Here is a 19,069-nt window from a genome sequence, read left to right as displayed (position 1 = left end):
CACATAACGAGGGATCTTCTGTATACACAGTAGAGGTGTAGGAGAGTGTAGGTTTGAGGGACTGAAATCATGAAAAAGCACAGAAAGACTCTGCTTGAAGACCTGAAGTGAACCATACGAGAGAGGCAGTAAGGCTGCGTGAGCGTACGAGACAGAGAGGAATGAGTCGGAGGGGAAGCCGTCGGGGTTGAGAGAGAGCCGAGTGGTGGAGTAGTGCACAGCGGGAGTAGGTATAGGAAGGTAGTATGTGTGAGCATGCAGTATAGAGAGAAGACAGGGAGTGTGAGGTAGGTAGAGGCTCGCAGTGGAATTGCAAGATGAGAGGATGGAATTAACCATCGGTCTCGCATTTGTTTGAGTTAAAGCTATTGATATTGTAAATTGCTATGTTTTTTACCTGTGTGTTATGGAGTGTATGTATGTGGTGTGTAGTGAATTATGTGGGTTGGATTCGATTAGTTGTGTAGAATGGAATTGTGTGGTGGGGAGTGAATTTGTGTAGTGGAATTATGTGGCATGCTGTGCAAATGTGTATAGTAATTATGTGGGAATTGAGTTGTGGAAATATGTGGAGTGGGATTGTGTGTTATGGAGTGTGATTATGTAGAGTGGTATTTTGGGGTGTTGAGTGGTATGTACTTTAGTTTAATTACGTGGTGTGCTGTTGAAGTTTGTGGCACAATGTGGAATTGTAGGGTGTGGATTGTATGTGGTGTGTTGTGCAATTGTTTTGTTTAGTTGTATTATGTGGTTTGTTGAATTATGTGGTGTGGATTGGAAGTGTGTGGAGTTGATTGGTGTTGTAAATGCAAATGTCTTTTACCTATTTGTTATGGAGTGTAGCGGATGTATGTGGTGTGTAGTGGAATTATGTTATAGAATTGTTGTGGAATTGTGCGGCGTGGAATTGTGCGGTATGAAGTGGATTTGTGTAGTGGTATGTGGCATGGTGTGCAGTTTAATTATGTGGATAGTAATTATTGTGTATTGGATGTATGCTCAGTGGGATTGTGTTATGGGGTATAATTATGTGGAATGTTTTGTGTTGGTCGGTGTTATGTAGTAGACTTTAAACATGTGGTGTTTTGTAGAATTTTGTGGTATGATGTGTGATTATGTGGTATGTATTGGATGTATGTGGGGTCTTATGTAATTGTGTTGAATAGAATAATGTGGTTTGTTGAATTGTGTGGTGGCATGGAACTGTGTGGTATGGAGTGAAAATATGCTGATGAAATTATGTGGCATGGTGCAGAGTTTTTATGTGGATTTTTGTTATGTGGTATAGTTTGCCTTTATGTGGTGTGTAATTATGTGGTAGTGAGTTGTGTTATGTGGAGTTGAATTTTTGTAGTGCTGAGTGGTATTATGTGGAGTTTAACTATCCCGGGGGTGTTGATTTGTGTGTTGGCGTATCTCAGTGGAATCGAGTAGCAGGGCGGCCTCACCAGTGAAATGGTATTTACAAAAGCACTGCAGCTTGCGGTGAGGCTCTGCCTCTTGAAGACACATTTAAACTTCTGCTCTAAATATGAGGTAATACCCAGTATGATGCTTACAGGACCACAATAGGACGTACAGTATTACGAATAATTAGGGTACTCTACACATGGATTGAGAGGAATTTGCTCAAATAACTTTAATTACTAGTTTTCTATAGGACCAGTAACATTTTTGTTGCTGCAAGTGCCATATTCTAAGTCAGCAGAAGCTTGTGTTGGAGCAGTACTCCAATTAACCCAAACTTGCCTGCATTTTTCAAGAACACTACATGAGGGTTCTTTGTTATAGCTGGTCTAGATGTATTTCTTGTCTCCACTTACGCCTGGGCAACATACACAAGAACTCAGAGAGATACCTGGTGGCTGAGGGTACAAGCAGTTGTAGGCAGACTTAGGGTGCACTACATTATGCAAAAAGGCAAACCCGCATTCTGAACTGAATTATTTGAACACAGATGTGATTATCCAGGATAAGTGAAGCGTTTAACATGCATTTGCTCCAAATATCTTTATAAGCAGTTTCTGCTCTGTGATAGGCCAACCAAATTCTAAATCGGAGGTATTGTGCTCTCTAGCCACGCCTTGACTCTGGTGTAGTGACCCAACCCCTTGTGACACTGCTCCTAAATGCACTTTCGTGTCCTAAATAACATTTCCCAGACGTTTCTATGTTCGGTGCCGGTTGTGCTGTTTGTTGCATAGTGCCGGTCATGCTGTGAGACCAGACGTTGTTAGTAATTGTGATGGAGGACACAGTCTTTTGTTATGAGCATTGATGTTTGTGCGTTGTCATGCACTGTGGTATTGGTGTTTTATATACAGGGTTGACTGTAGTGTGATGCAGTTTGCTTGTATTGAATGATGTACGGTGTGATTTGTAGTCTATAGTGAACAATGTTTTTTTAATTATATGATGCAAAGTACAATGAAATGCCTGTTTGTGTTGTGAAGTGCATTGGTAGCTGTGGTGTCTGCTGGTTAGTGCTGTGTGTGATGGACCGTGTTGTGTGAGTGCTATTTGATATACAAGGTTAGTAATGAGTGTGATTCATAGAGCAGTTTGTTGTAGGGTGCCCAGTGTAGTTTTTACTTTTTATTCTGTGATTGGCAGCATTTTGGGATTGGCTGTACTGCGGGATGCACAGTGCTGTTCGCGCGTTGTGATGAGAAGTGTTGCTTGTTCTGTCCGATGCTGACGCTGCTAGTGATGAATAATGTGGTGCATGATTTGTGCCAGTGCATTAGCGAGAACAAGAATTTGAAATGCAATAGGTATCGCATTTGCTTATGAGAAGCAAGGCTGGCAGTAAAAGAGGCGCAGTTACTGCCAGCCTTGCTTCCCATAATCCACGACTACGGTGCGTGTTTGCGCACCCCTTGCAGGTTTTAAAAATTCATAAATAAAAGGCGTTGTCATTTACAATGCCAATAGCTCAAACTCTCGCAAAGGCAAGACCTACTGCATTGTATATGCTTTTTGAGCTCCGAAACGGAGTAGGCAGCAGTCATAAGAACGCAGGGACCGTGATGTCAGGCTGTGCGTTTCAAAAGCAGGAGGGAAGAGGAGGCAACTGCAGACAAAACAGACCTCGGTTTTGAATGCACAGCAAATGTGGCAAGATAAGAGCAAGATCTACAGCTCTTTACAACAGAGCTCTGTAAACCAAGAGCACCGCTCTCCACTGCTCAAGCCTAAAGAAAGAAATGATGCTCACAAGCTCTGACTAACAACACATGTAATAGGAGCAGTCCTGGTAAATGGGCAGAGCTTTTAAAGCCTATATCCTAAATACAGCATGTTTCCCAGAGACGGCGCAAGCGCTTCCTAGGCGAGACCTAAAAATGAGGTATCAAATGAGTGTAGCAGAGATACACGAAGGAAGCGTGGTCAAGGGCTTTCGACAGGCAAGACACCACACGACTTCCGCCTGAGAGTCCTATCCAGGTACGTAGGGATTAAGTAACTGAAATCTTATTAGGAAATGTGCGGAAATGGTCCAAGTAAAAGTAACACTTTATAGATCTAGGATGGCCTTTCCGTGCACTATACATGCACAACTGCAGCTTTTAGACCAAAGGCCACAATGAGACATTGTGTCTTTGCATAGCAGCTACGCGGTAGTTTGTGTTGATTGCCCCCTTTACATTAAAATATGTGTAGGGGGCTTTCTTAAAGTATCTTCGTGGATCAAAGATGGCACTTACATGCAGGCACTGTGAATGCTGGTCACAGACAAGGAAGTGGACAAAGCTCCTTGTGCTCCGTGGCTGGCATCTTGGCACATATAGGCCCAATGTGCGTCAGCAGGTGAGACCTGGTGTGGTGCCCTGCAGGAGACTGGCATGCAGAGGCTCAGCTCCCGCCCATGCACAGGCACACGTTTCCTGCCTCATGGGCCTTGGGGCAAAAAGTTCAGTTTTCATTTAGCATTTTAGTCAAACTACATATTAATAATGCAACATAAGAAAGATTGCCAATATAAAACGGTATAAGTGCATCCTAGAAGTATACACACAGCTCAATGTATACAGCCTATCTTATATAAGTAGGTGAATTCCTATTTTTTCTAATCCTAGTCATAAGGCTGCAAAGCGATCACTTGTTATGCAGAGAAGCCGACATTTTTAAATGAACACTGACAAATGCAGTAAGTTTGGATATTTAAGGTTTTAGGCTTGTGTGTTTTCACGTGTCTAATTTTGGAGAACTAAGAAACACATAGAATTTACTCACTGTAGAAAACAGGACACACAATTCTGGAGCATTGTGCTGTATTTGCAGTGATGCAGTGTTGATGATGGAATGATCTGCAGTTCTGGTATTGCGGGACTTCTAATGTAGTTTGTATGTGTAATGTTGTACTTGTGTGTGATAGTGCCGAGGAGTAGTTCTCTTTGTAGTGCTGCGACTTAAGGTTGACGGTGTAGTTGTGATGGGGTTGCAGAGTTGTAGTTAGTTATTCGTTTATTGTGTTGTTGTAGCTGTACCTCTGTTTTTAGCTGTGCAGTTGTAAAGTTGTAGGGTTGATTCAGAAGTGCAGTTGTGGACTACTAAAGATGTGATGTAATTTATCTGTAACTTGCTAGTTGTGTGGTGAAGTTATGCCTTTAGGGTTGCACTGCTTCAGGGTAGCAATTATGCGGGTGTAGTGCCATTCTAGTTGTTTAGTTATTGCACTGCCATAGTGTAGTTGCAGAGCTGTAGTCGAAAAGATATACTTTTGCACCAGGTATTCAGCTGTAATGCTGCGGCATTGGTGTATTGTGTCACTGGAGGGTTGAAAAGGTGTTGCATTGCTGCAATTGCAGCGTACAAGACTTTTTAGTGATGTAGTTGTACAGATCTACAGTTATGGCTTTGTGGTACAAGTACAACATAGAGCGTGTGCTGTTAATGTGCTGCCGCAGAAATACGGAGTTGAAAAAGGCATTTTCAGTAGATTATACACACACAAAGCGCACAATCCAACTGACAAACAAGTGGGAAAAAAACGATGCTGCATCGTTCATGCACAGCCCGGCTGTGTAGCCGAAATGTAGCTTGGAGGAGGTGGGCGAGCAGCCAAACAGACATGGATTCGAATTTATGACATCTGATTAGCCAGTATACTCACTAAAAGTACGTTCTCAAGCACAACACAGACGCAGAAAGAGACAGGGTCCCCACTCGTGAAGTGTTATCCATGTTGGAACCAGGAAGGATGTATGCGCCTAGAGCATAGGGAAGGTGAAGTGAGGTGGGATAAGCCTTTTCTTAGGATGAGAACCCTCACTCACCTAAGGGTGACATGCTTCATCATATGGTTCCCTCCTCACAACAGGGCCGCAAGGTCCCTGATGTCGGCTTCAACTCTTCTGGTCTAGAAGTTTAAGTGAGCATTCATTTGATAGGGGGCAGTATGGTCTCTCTCTCTTAATGGGCCTCTACCTTTGATTCTCCTTGTGTCTTATGATCTGATTAGCCACAACAGCCAATGGCTCCAGTGCAGAAGTAGGAGTTGTGTGTGATTAGCTTTGGTGCAGTGATGTATTGAAAACTAAGGTACAGTTCGGGTGGCTGCTGTCTGTTTTATGCACCAAACACTGCTTGCTAGAGCCACCTTGAACGCACCCACCGTGGAACATAGAATAAATCCGGTTCCATTACAGATAAGTGTGCACATTTTAGGGAGCCAGTCAAGTTATTTTTAGAGTTGTAGAGCTGAAGCGTCCGGCATGCTGATCCCTCATTAAGAACAAGAGCCCTGTGCTGTAAACGGACACTTTCAAAGCCCCAACCCTCGCCTCCTGACCACTCCCAGGAGCGCACATAATCGTAAACAGCCTTATTGAACTCTCCCGCTGTGGAGGCTGTAAAAAACAATCCTTTGAGCGCACATAAGCGTGTGGTAGTTGTAAAGCATGAAGTTTGAGAACGTGTCCTACCTCCAACAGCAGCTAGGAGAAACTCATTTAAGAAAATGGGGATCACAGACTGTAAGAAGGCCAGTCCTGATGGCAGGTAACAGAAGACAGGGCGGTACCAAGGAGGGACGAATAAGCCTAATAACAAATCAAAAGCCAACATTTACATAGGACAAACACAGCAGCCAATTAAAAATATGGTCAGAGAGTGGGTGGAGCTTCAAGTCCATACCTCAGTACAGCCCACGCTCCATTGCTCAGCAGCCCGCACTCCTGTATAACATGTCTAAATAAACATTGACAAAGCCAATAGACCTCACAAAGATAAAACCTATTGGCTTTGCCAATGCTTGTTTTGAGTACTAGCCCATGTGAGCTTAGATGAGATGGCGCTTTGATGACTCTGACAGGATTGTAACTGCTTAGTGCCACGTACACCCGATCTGATTCGAGTATTGTGGCATTTTGGAAAGACGCAGCCTGGCATAAGTGTGGGAAATGTGGCATTTTTTACTTTAAGCCTGCGCTAGAGGGGGCGATGTAATGTTTTTCTATCGTTTTATTTATTTATAGAGCGTACAATCACCCTAAGTTATCATGGCACCAGGAAGCAAAGTAGGAAACCTGACACAATAAACAAGCACTGCCAAAGATAATAAGTGTGGCTTTGGCAAGCTTCCACAATGGTGAATTCTTTGTATTGCAAGCAATTCCACAAAATAATAAAAATTATTGAACAGTGCACACTTGCATAAATGTGGTTGCCATATGCGTGCAATACAAATTAAAAAATATGAACCATTGCATACAATTTTCATAGAACAGTACAGATGCTTCCAGCAGGTTATTATACTTAAAAGCGATACCCACTACATTTCTGAATCACAGGCAGTTGTGTGTTAATGGCACGCGGAGTCTACATTATTGGCTTTGAGTTACTGTAACCTTAAGACCTAATTTAAGCCCACAGCAACTCCTAATAAAGGCTAAAGATTGTAAAGGAATAAAAAACATTGGCAAACTAAACATTTTGTCCTGCAGTCCTGTCCTCGAAGTGCACTTCTTTTTAGGCGGATCTGCACATGTGATCAGGGAAAAAAGCGAGTGACTTGCAATGCAAGAGAGCCAGTCCCTGAAGTGGGCTGGACCAAATGCCGCATGCTTTATGCTGTGGCGGGTGGAAGCAAAATGTGAATGACAGCTGAACAGGCCAATGGATGAAGAAGACTGACCCAAAGCCCTTCTATGTATATATGTATGTTGTATGTATTTTTTAAATTAATTGCTTTAAGTATATATTTAGCTGTTAAGACATCTAAAGCTATCACTGAGCACCACCGAAAAGAGTAAGTGGAAACAAAGCAAAAGGACAAAAAATTAACAATACAGCTAGGTCATCAGTGCCTGGTGATATTGTTGGTGGTGTTCCGTGAGACGCAGAGCGATATCAGTTAGGCTAGCCCATAGCTTAGGATGGAGTGTACAGAAGGCTGTGTCTCCGCAAGGCATCTGCTTAAACGTGGAGTCTAAAGCTGCGCCTGCGAGCTGGAACAAACCAAAAGCATGAATTGAGCACTAGCAATTGCAAACCTGGACAAGAAGACCAGGAGTAGGTACATTGCATCAAACACAAGTTGTTAAAATGAAGCCGGTGCAGGTACCGTTTAGCTTCCGACACATGGTAAGGCTGACAAAGGCTGCATGCCAACCTCACTGCCATATTCCGAAGGGACTGAAAACGCTGAATCATGGATGCAGGCTGAGGTAGAGGGGGTTCCTGTAGTCCAAGCTTAAAAGACCCTTGCTCTGATCATCTCTACCTTTAGCTGAACCAGGAGGGTAAGACTGGGTCTTTCATGGAAGATGGTTGGAGGGCGTGAAACAAGGCTGTTATTCCACCGGGCATTTCCCCAATGGGCTGGAGCCCTTGGAGGCTGGGTTTAAAGGCCGAGGGCCGCTCCTGGTGCCTCTGTCACTTACCACAGCTCCCAGAGGTTAATTGCAGCAGGCACAGGGAGGCTTAAAGAGGGGGTGAAACCAGGGGTAGGCAGAGAGAAGGCGATCAGGGAGAGAAGGAGAGAGAGAAAGAGAGCGAATGGATGGAGGGAAAAGAAATTTTGTGCCCTAAGGGGGAGGAAGTGGGGCTGATTTGAGCCTTTTTTGCATGGCTGCTTTTGTTCCCCAGTCTGTCTCTGGTAAGTAGCTAGTGGGCCAAACCTTCTAATTCTGGGCCTCAAAGGAGAGGTCGTTATCAGAAATAATGCCCTGATTCTTCACCCGCCGCACAGGAGATGCCATTGGACCAAGACCATCAGGCCATAGTTCAGTGCTCCATTATTTTCTAATATTTATTGGGAAAAACAAAAGGAACATTCACTGGCATCATATGTGCCTGTGTACACTAAAAATATAGTTATTGAAGGCCTGGCAACAATCGCCATCGCTATAAAGCAAGGACATTCAGGGACATCTAGGGTTGAATGTTTACAGCAGGGGACTCCAACCTTTTCTGTAATAAGAGCCTTTGATGTTTAATGAAAATCATCCCGCTCTACTAATATTAGTGTTGTAAAAGTGACCTCATCAGACAAGATTACATTAGTGGCCAACCCATGCAGGATTACCAGCAGTGCACCAGGAACGGTTGCCAGCCGTGATCTAAAAAGGCTTTTTCAATTTGGATTTATCACTGAGATATCAGCTTTCAATGTTTTTGGGAAATCCATTTTTGTACGAACATCAGTTTATGATTTAATCTCAAATGCGCATTTTTCTATTATGGGATTTATTTATTAAATCAAGCAAAAGCGTCTCATTTAGTAGAATGGGCTGCACACGGGAGAGCTACTTTCAGGTAGCTCATGAGCTTCTCGTTGGATGAAGCCTGGTTTGCAGAGAGGGCCGAGGCCACATTATGTACAGTAGTGAAAGAGTAGTAAGTGAGCTTACGTCTGGAAACACTACTACTATAGTGGATAGGAAAAATCAGACGCAGTCCACTCTGACTTCATCTCTTTAACTAAATCTGGGTCTATAATGCATGTTTTTTGGGAGAAGTGTACTGAGAAACTCCTTTCGTGAGTATTGGCCTCTTCCCACATCGAACAGTGTTAATAAATAGCAAATTACACTCCGAGCACCGCCTTATGTACATGCAGATGTTCACATTGTAATAAGCCATTTATTACCACTGGCCATTGAGGCTTATTATCTGTAAAAAGTTATTGTAATATGCAATCTGTGGATCTGTCAACAGTGCGTTTCTGGTCCCTTCCTGTGTACTGTGGTAATCTGGCATTTGACCTTTGCATTGCAGTAGTAATGCGTGAATGTGTGTTTTTATAATAGTGTCTCTAATAGCATGAATTATAGGGCCCTATTTGTGTTCTTTCACATGATATAAATAGATGTATATTCACTGAAAAAATAAAGGTTATCCATAATTTTCACACCGCATGCAGTGCCCATAATCTCACCCTTGATGTGGCAGATGAAATTAAAAATATTGTTAATGTTACAGATGAGATTATATGCTACTTGCCGAAAAAGTGCTTCAACGCCTCGTCAGGGGTAGTAAACGCCATATAAATAAAAATACAATATACCTCCCAAACTTAAACGCCATGAAAGAGACCATTATTGAAAGTACTATTAATTTTTTTAAATTTATTTTTTAAATATGTGGTGTTATTTAATTACATTGTGCTTTTAGGAGATATATGTATATGTGTGTAGTAAGAAAATTTACTTATAGGTCCCTAGTATTTGGTACCAGGATTACCCAGGGCCTGTGAGTTAATGTGTCTCTCGTGGACATACAACCTATTTTTATAAATTGGTGTTGGATCTTTATTGTGTTACGTTTTCTTCTTATTTAATTGTTTTGGAACTTTTAAATACTTTACACTTGTTCCTTTGATAAAGCCTCAGAGCTCTGAGCCCCAGCTACCTAGGACTAAGCTAAGGTTTTACAAACTAACCATTTTTTCACTTTAACCTTTGGTTTTTCCAGTGATTTTGGGGCCAAATGTACAAACAAATTTTCTCATTGACACAAAATGGGTAAAACCCTTTGATACTTCTGGCCCTAAGTGTTTTGATCATATACCACATCCAATAGCTTTCCAACCAAGCGCAGGTAGTCAGTTCTCATTATACATGGCTGAAGGCCATGCACAGACGGTCTAACCTGAAGGGCCTGGCAACCAAGGTTGGCCAACCCCCGCTGGACAAAGCCATGTCCATGCGCAGGAGGGTGTAGCCAAAGGGTCTGGCCATCCACCTTCTGCAAACTCCTGCATATGGCAACCCTGCTGCACATGGCCACATGTTGCCAACCCAATCTGTGGAGTGTGTGTGTTTATTTCCTTATAACTTTTTTAGGGTTCGCAGACCCTATTGTATGGTTTGGGAATCCGCAGCAAACTATATGACTATGGACTGTATACCCGCAGCAAACTGCATGGACATATGTTGGACCTCCCTTGGTGTCTATGGACATGGTTTAGGATTTGAGGAGCCCAAGAAAAGGCCAGCATATTTCCGTGAGGCTTGGCTGGGGGTTCGCGGTCCCTGCCATGAAGCTGGCACCAGGTTTGTCACCCCTAGCCAGGATTGTCGCATCACAGGAGGGCGGGTGGAGCGTCTGGGTTCAATAAGCCCAAACCAAAATCCGCATTTACAAAAAGTTATTCATGGGGTGGCTTCTTTTGGGTCCCCACATGGGCCTTGAGGTTCATGCTGTTCACACCCTAACCCCTTATGTGCCCTTTCATGTTATTTTCCGAAGACTCTGGGAATGAATTCCCATAGCTGTAATGTCAGCCACAACATTTTTCATGAATTTGATACCAGCAAATCAGAGAGCTTCAGTTTAGTGGACCCAACTTTGGGTTCACAGACTAAAAGAAATGAAGGGAGAGAAGGCTCCCAAGTCCAGTCAGATTTAAGCATCTCTTTTGGGTCTGCATAGGTCCATGAACCAGGGTTCTCATAACGCTGAAAATTAACGGTCTAGGTAGCGCTATAATTTAAATCTTTAAAGCCCACTTTTTTTAAAGCAAATTTCCCAAACTACTGAATGCATTTAAGGCAAACCAATATAAGGATCTTCCTTGATTTAAGTATTACCTTTATGCCAAGTTTGGTGTAATTCCTTTCGGCCATTTTTTTCTGCCTCAGAGAGCAAAGATTTGTGAGGTAATGAAAATGTGAACTGACACTTTTTTGACTGCCCTACCCCTTACTAAGCTTGCCATGCCGCACCCAAATTAGATCACCACTTTTTACGTTTTTTTAATGTTTCTGCAGATTTGTTGAATGGCACCAAAGCTTTTAAGAAAACAAAAATCCATTTTCAAAGAAAATTCTGATCGAACTATAACTACACAGGCACTGTGCCACCTTCATAGTAAATATAGTGAATTTGTGGTATATTGGTTTCAACACTTTCGTGTATGTTTGAAAAAACTCAGATATAAGAGTTTCTTCCTTTTGTGTATCTGCATTTTTGCTTGGTGGTGATGTGGTTTTGTTATGGAGTCTGATAGGAGCACAGGTGATTGGCATTTGATATGTCATGTGTTTAGTAAACGTTGTTGGAATTTCGAATGGAGTAACTTGTTCAGGGACTTTCCTTTTCCTTATTTTATAGGACAAACTTAATTTTATCACAGAATGTTACACTCCTCTACAGAACCAACTCTTCATCTCCTTATCTAAATATAAATTATTTAGATGTTATTAAACTTTAAAAAAAACAAAAAAGCATTTTCTAGTTGTTTTAAAAGAAACATTTCAAGAATATTTGTTTAATAGGCTAAACACATTTTTATGTTTAAGACAAAATACACAAAAGAACATGAACTACCAGTGTTTTAGAACTGCATAACGGCCAAAACATCTGAATTACCAATCTTCAGGCCTGTAGGTGAGGCTACATTGTCTTGGAATTTTGACATTAGTTTGATGTTTTTGCGGTAGTGCAAAAAAAATGGCAATTAATGTATTTTGCGTCTTATACAACCCTTGCCTCTCTTTGACCAGAGCATGTTAAAATCTCATACAGAGTGGCTTTGGCCGTCTGCGTTATTTTTAGTGGTGTGTGGTCAAAGTTGCAGAAGGTACCAACAAATTGAGTATAATTCATTTAGAAACTAGAATAAAAGTGTAACAGTAAAAACAAACTATATTTAGCACCCACCTATGTGAAAATATTAACCTCCTCACTTTTTTTTATAGCACTTCAGTTTACAAAAAAATTACTTTTAGCCATGCATCAGAGCAGCCACGCTGCTCTACAAAATGGCTGAAAAACATTGGCAAAGCCAATAGATCTAACATAGGCGAGACCTATTGACTTTGCCAATGCTTGTTTATACGGGCAGCAGCACAGACTGTCACCCTGAAACTTGCAGATGTCTTATGTATGGCATTTTCCATAACCGTGAGAACTGCCTCCTAACTCTTCCCAGAGGAGACATTTTGAAACAGATAATCAGTGAAAGAATGGCTGTGAAAGAAAATGTCTTAAAATTACTTCATTACTACGGGGTCCCTCCGTGTTTGAGGGCACATTAAAGCCTTTCCATGGTTTTTTAATGCCTCTCCCAAGTCTCTGGGCATTAACTGAATACCATAAGCAGACAGTGCCGAACTTGCATCAGATTCTGTCACGATATACACCCAAAAATCTTGCTAAATGCTTTGTCAAAATCCAACATCAGACATTGGGAGGGAGGGGGGCAAGCCAACACAGTGACCCAATTTTGTGTGAAAAAGGCCGCTTTATTGAAGACAGGTGCATATCACAAAGTCCAAACTAGGCCAATGCCTTACAAACTAAAACCTCACTATACATAAAATAGCTGATCCTCCATTTTCCCTACCCCCACCCCTACAATCCCCACATAAAATCCCCCACCCTGCCGATAACGTAACATTACATAACATTCCATAACAATCCCATTCCACAATATTGCAGTTCCAAACTCCTGCCATCTAATAAAAACCTACCACGTATCTGTCCTTCTGCAACTGTAACTACCTCACCTCTATTCTAAACTTATCCTACCTGCTTAACCTTTCCCTGGCCCTGCCAACAAAACTCCCAACATTTTACTAAAAACTTCTGCCAATCTGGCCAACTTTTTAACAACCCCGCCACCCAGGAAAAAGCGGGAGCATAGGCGGTGATGCCGCCTCCCCTGTTTTCTACCCCCCCGCCGTAGTAGGAAAGCTCCCCCACTGACTCTAGGCATTCGCCTCCTATCCTGCACTAACTAATACTCTTAATACACTCTCTTAATACTCTTCATACCCTACCTTACCCTGCAGTAGATGCAAGTCCATAACTTAACCGGACAAATGTACTCCCCTGCCACTAAACAATTCTGCCATGACCAACTTAATTGCACTAAGCGCCAACCTGGAAAAACCCAACTCTCTGCATTACCCCACCCCCACTCTGTATTTAAGTTTTTTCCTGGCCCTGCTCACCGCCCTAGGAATGAGCTCCCCTCTCCACCCTATGCGGGATAAGCTCCGTCCAAATGACAACGCACCCAGGCCACTGCGGCTTCCACAGGGCCAGGTCTTGCTTCCCTATTCTCGTAAGGACCAAAACCCTCCTCTCTAACCATGTCATGTTCCCCCAAGTGTATCAGCAAAATGTCAGGGCACCTACCAGCCACCAACATACCATTCCTTAAACGCAAAAGTTCCTTCCACAGCATGCCCCCCTCCCTTTCCCCACAACCTTAAATACATCTTTATTAACATCCCAATTTCTTCAAAAATACTGGGCCCGCACCTGGGCCCACTTCACGAAAGAACGTCCCACTATCCATATGGTCATTTCCCTGATGAGGGGGCCCCCCAACCGAACCTGAAATAGAAAACTGCGTAAACAGAGGAAAACGCATAACCGTGCGCAATCCCTCTTGGAAAGCCATGAGCACATCCCTGGTAACAGTCCGAAACCCATCCCTTCAACCCCCTCTGTTGTCCCCCCACCCACCCCCTGTTCCTGGCATCCAGACGCTGCCCCTGATGTAAAAGTCTGTCCTGTCAGTGCCCTACCCCTTCTTCTGCAAAAATCCTCCCTATTCCTACCCCGCAAGCAAATTTAAGGTGTCCCACCGACACCTGCATCTCATGAATTGTGCCTTTCTCTCTGGCCATCCTTGTCTCAAGCAGCCCCAGCACCTGCTGTTGTTTAACCATCCGCCACCAAGCCGCCCTCAAGTGGGCATCCAGCTCCAAGCCCCCAAAAAAGAAAAGACGTACTGGGCCCCATCATTGTATCCCGTGCCAACGCGTTCCAAGTTCCCTCATGATCTCTATGAAGCTGTCCAGTGCTGCCTGGCACTCTGTGGAGTCTGAGGTGCCGACAAAAAAATAAGTCATCCAGATAGTGTTTGCCAACTGGTGACCCGCACGCCTGTAAAACAACCCCTGGAGGAGCGTACCAAAATCTTCAAATGCGCCAAACATAGAGCAGCTCATTGGCAATGCTTTGCCCACGTCCCATTCCATTGAAATGAATGCACAAGAAGTCCCAAACCTCCTGGTGTACTAATAGCAATCAGAAAGCCGACCATTTGTCGCATTATGCTCTTTCCGCTGCTGCACCCGTGGTCACTTACCAGTGACATGGCCACATCAATCGACTTGTGCTCATTCCGCTGTTGCGCCCGTGGTCACTTACCAGTGACATGGCCACGTCAACCGACTTATGCTCAGTCCGTCGTTGCGCCCGTGGTCACTAACCAGTGACATGGCCACGTCAACCTACTTATGCTCTTCCCGCTGTTGCGCCCGTGGTCACATAAAAGTGACATGGTCACGTCAACCGATTAAGACACCGTATCCTCTGTGTCGTCCATAAACTCATGAACCGCATTACTGCCCGGCTGTAAAAATGCTGAATTTACCTGAATTCCCCTTGTTGTGTCGCATGAACTGCCAACTATAAAGACCACCAAATTATCCCATGGCCCCCTGCAAGTGGGCCTGCCATGCGAGCTTCAAGCACTTCCTTATCCCATTTGCCGTGCACCATCTCCGGGTGCTCCCTTACTGCCTGTACATTGTCCTCTCCTCGCCTACCCCTGGGACCCTTGTAACCTAAACGAAAACCGTCCGTAAACCCGTCCCGTCGCATTTTCGCAGCCTTCTGGTTGCTCTAACGTGGCAAGGCTGCCACAAATCCGTCCACCCTAACTGGTGTATGAGCCCTTCGGCGCAGCCCCTCTAGCCCCCCGACCCCCCCCCCCGCCCTCTTGAAATGCTGCTGCTGCTGTCCCCCTCCTTGGTGCTCCTGCTGGCCTCCCGACTGCGGCCTCACCCCCCCCACCCTACAGCAATTAACCACGGCATGTCTGCCTCCACATTTCGAGCAGTCGTGCCTGAATCTACAAAATTCCCTGAAGCACGTTCCCTTATTGAAATCCCAGCAGGCCCCCCCAGAGTCCGTCTGCCCCCAGCCCGTACTGGGGGCAGACGGACTCTGCCCCCAGAGGGGTGATAAACGAGCGGTAGCCCACTGGCTGTAAAAATCATCTTCCCTGCCCTAGAGGACCCCATCGTGTGCTGCCACAGATCCGTATCTAACTCCCCCCATTTAGCTTCTGTGTCCCATGCCATATGAGCCCTAAACTCCTTGTCGTATTGGGCCCAAGCGTATCCCTCCCCTGTGACTTGCGCCTTTCTAATGACGTCCATATACTTAAAGAGGGCCACACACCGCTCCGGGTATTTTTCGCAATACACGCTGGCATATGAGAAAAGCTGACGTCCATTTTTTGACAGTGAGGGGCACCCTGGGTCGCTTTGCCAACTCATATTCCTCCTCCTTTGACCCTTCCTTTGCACGCACCTCCCTGTGCAGTAGCTTGAGCATTTCCACATACTCCCCTTTCCATATGCGCTCTTTCGTGGCCAACATCAAATGCGCTCCCAATTGTTTTGTGACCCCCATATATGGCAACTTCCTGATTTTCAATTCCTTGTTCTCTAGTTTCACGTCCGACTCTACCATCCCTGATGCCCCTGCGATGCCCTCCACTTTTGACTTGGCATCGTCCCCCACACTTACCGCCATCTTGCCTGAGTCGTCTGCCCACACCCACATCCGACACGTATCTACCTCTGATTAACCTTTCTCCTTCCTCCCCCACCCCTTCCCCACCCTCCGATCCCCACCAACACCATCACAGGTATCACCCTTCCGTCCCTTGTTTTACCTCGGTCCAAGGAGTGTGCCCGTCTTGCTGCAGTCCGCCTTGTCACAGGAACCGTCGCGTCCGCCAACAGACCTTATTCGCCCCCCACACCGCCCTCCTCGCTTTCCCTCAATTCACCCTCCTCGAGACTATCCTCCTCATTGCCCAAATCAAAGGTCTCCCACTGCCCCCAACTCCTGTCTGGTGGAGGCGCCAACTGCACCTTACCTTGACCCACAACTGTATCGCAATACGTGTTCCTGTGTGCACGGTGTCCCATTGAGGGCAATCAGGTGTTTGAGCCAGCGAGACCGTCCTGGGCCAACGTGCACCGGCTGCGACGGGCTCCCACGCCAGTATTGGGCATGCCGCGCGAGGCTCTACCCTCCCTTCACCTTGGTGCCTATGAGCCGCTCCCAGCTCTGCTAAGTCTGGCTCCCGCCGCTGTCCCACCGCCTGCAACAAAAAGGTATGGTCCGGTGTGCTGGGCCTAATCTCCCTATCCCCCCTGCCCAAATCCTCTTCCTACCTACTCCCCGTGTACTAACCGCCCAATGGCGCCCTACACTGCTAAGATCACTGGCTACTCCCCCAACCCTGTCCCCCTCGTCGTCGTCGCCGCTCCATTAAAGTCCCCCCAGGTTCCCCAACCTGCCCAGCCCTGCCGCCGTCGAGCTGAAACCCAAACCTCCCCCAGATCCCCCTCCCACACCTGACACTTCGCCCCCCTGCCTAGCCCCCAGACCCAGGGAGCCACCGTGCACCATGTAGGCATCAATCTGCTCCCTCCTTGATCAGCCCCGTACCGCTTCATGCTGTGAGGTGAAGATGTCCCCCCCCCCCCCCCAACTCCAGCTCCTCCGGGATATAATCCTCCTCCCTCTCCAAAGACCAGTGTCCCTGCCCCCTTGCCCCTCCAGCCGCTCCAGAAAAAACCCCCACCTCTCCCAAACCCAAGCCTCCCTCCAGCACATCCTGCCTGAACCCAACCGGTGCCTGCATCAAGCTCCGCCTCCAAACCTCCCCGTACCCCCCTGCACGCAGCCCCAAAAGCCTCCCCTGCCCTCCTCCCGTCAGCAGGCAATCCTCCAGATGGGCAGCCATGCCGGTTTGCCCCCGCGTCTGCTTCCCCCCCCTCCCCGAGTGCCACAACTGGGCCTTTGCCCTGTACCCCTTTGTCCCCCTCCCTGCTCCATTCACAGCGGCCTCTGGGGCCGCCCTGAGAACCACACGGACCGCTCCTCAGGTGGGCCGCCCTCATTTCCTTCTGATGGAGCCTCCAAGGAGACAAGGGGCTCCGGCGCCTCAGTCACAAGCGGGGCCGCTCTCCTAGTGTATGAGCGGCCCCGAACCTGTCCCTCACCAACCGGTGAGGCGCACGACGCACACCACTGGCGAGCCCCACCCACAGACTCTCCCACCGCAGGCTCAACGCCTTCTAGAGGCTGTGGCTCCTTGACTACACCCCGGGCCGCACGCACACTTCTTTTGCGGCCCGGGTCACTCACCTTTCCACGCTTTGCCCTCCTGGGGGACGAGCAGGCCGCGACGGCGGCCGCCACCCCAGCGGACGCGCGCCTCACTGGGCGTGCGGTTACCGGCCCAAGCAGATCAAGCCGGCCGGCCTCACGGAGCAGCCGGACCGCCTCCACCACTTTGTGATCCTCCCTCGTCATCATGCTCTACGAACGCCCTAAGCCAAGTATCCTAAACACGATGTCACATCCCTCACGAAAGGCTGAATCCTCACGAAAAAGGCTAAATGCTCAAAAATATAAAAAATAAAAACGAAATCCTATTACACTCCCAGCCACAAAGTCACCAAAACCTAAAATGGCGGCTGGGAGGGGGGGGAGCCAGCCCCTTATAGCCATTTTGGTTATAAAAATGAGATTGGGCTACGTTTGGGCTATTCCCCACGTAGCCCAAACAACTTTACAAAAATGGCCGCTGTCGTCCTGCCCCTCCCAAACTGCCCGGGGGGCAGACCTCCCGGGGCTCGGCTGCCCCCCAAACCCCGCAGGAGCAGACTTATGACAACAAAACGGAATTCCTCTTCCATTCACCCAACAAGAAAATACACAGGAACGTCATTTAGTTTAATTTCCCGCACAAAAGTTGCTTCAGTTCCAAAATTCGACTTGGCTAAATCGTTAGACTTTTTTCTAGTCAAGAACCGAAACTGGGAGTCTCCTAAACCGCACTAAATTTACACCAGTCATCAAAGACGACCTTCATACTGCAGTCCTATCCCTGGTACTCTTGTAAATGAGGTACGGAAATGAACCCGTAACCCAGCGTCCCAAACAACTTATGACACCCTTAAGAGCAGTGGTACCTACAGCAATCAGCTTAACTGGGAAAAGTCAACAGCATGACCCCACATCACTCCCTGCTCTCCTCTCTCCATGGAAAGCAAGGTGTGCCTTCGATAGCACGCCTAACATAACAAGGGTGTCCCTAAAAGCTCATCCTCTAATGGCTCTTGGAAACACAAGCAGAGGAAATCTTAGGTTAGCAATTCCCCATTTGAAGGGAAAAAACCTATCCCAGAACCTCCTCAAGAAGCACTACTAATACCTTGATTGCCATACCTACCCAAACAAGACTGGCGCCATGATTGCCCTTTTTCGTGCGCTTACTGAACGTCTACTTCCTGATCAAACACCTGGGCGTTACTGTCCCTTGATTGGCTTGGCTTTCCTCCCTCTTTTGTACTGACTGAAACATTTGTAATTTTTTTTATTTCTCTCATTCTTTCCTCATGATCTCTGCACTGAATTCTAATTTTTCCCTCCTATTCAGTCTCATTTTGTGCTCCACCTCAGGCTTCCCTCTTCTATACCAGTGGATTGTGTCAGACTTTAGGGCTAGCTTCGCCTGTTCTCTTTTTCAATATGTATATTTTTCCCATGGCTGTTATTACTTCAATATTGACAC

General features: G+C 46.0%; 1 protein-coding gene across 1 annotated transcript in view; it reads left to right on the top strand.

Annotated features, from left to right (window-relative positions):
* Positions 1-19,069, top strand: part of LOC146811401 (ras-related protein Rab-35-like) — a 156,075-nt gene that overhangs the window by 115,018 nt on the left and 21,988 nt on the right. The window lies entirely within an intron of this gene.

The sequence above is a fragment of the Triturus cristatus genome, chromosome 7 (assembly GCF_964204655.1).
Source record: "Triturus cristatus chromosome 7, aTriCri1.1, whole genome shotgun sequence".
Classification (NCBI taxonomy): Eukaryota; Metazoa; Chordata; class Amphibia; order Caudata; family Salamandridae; genus Triturus; species Triturus cristatus.
This window is presented reverse-complemented; position numbering and strand designations above follow the sequence as displayed.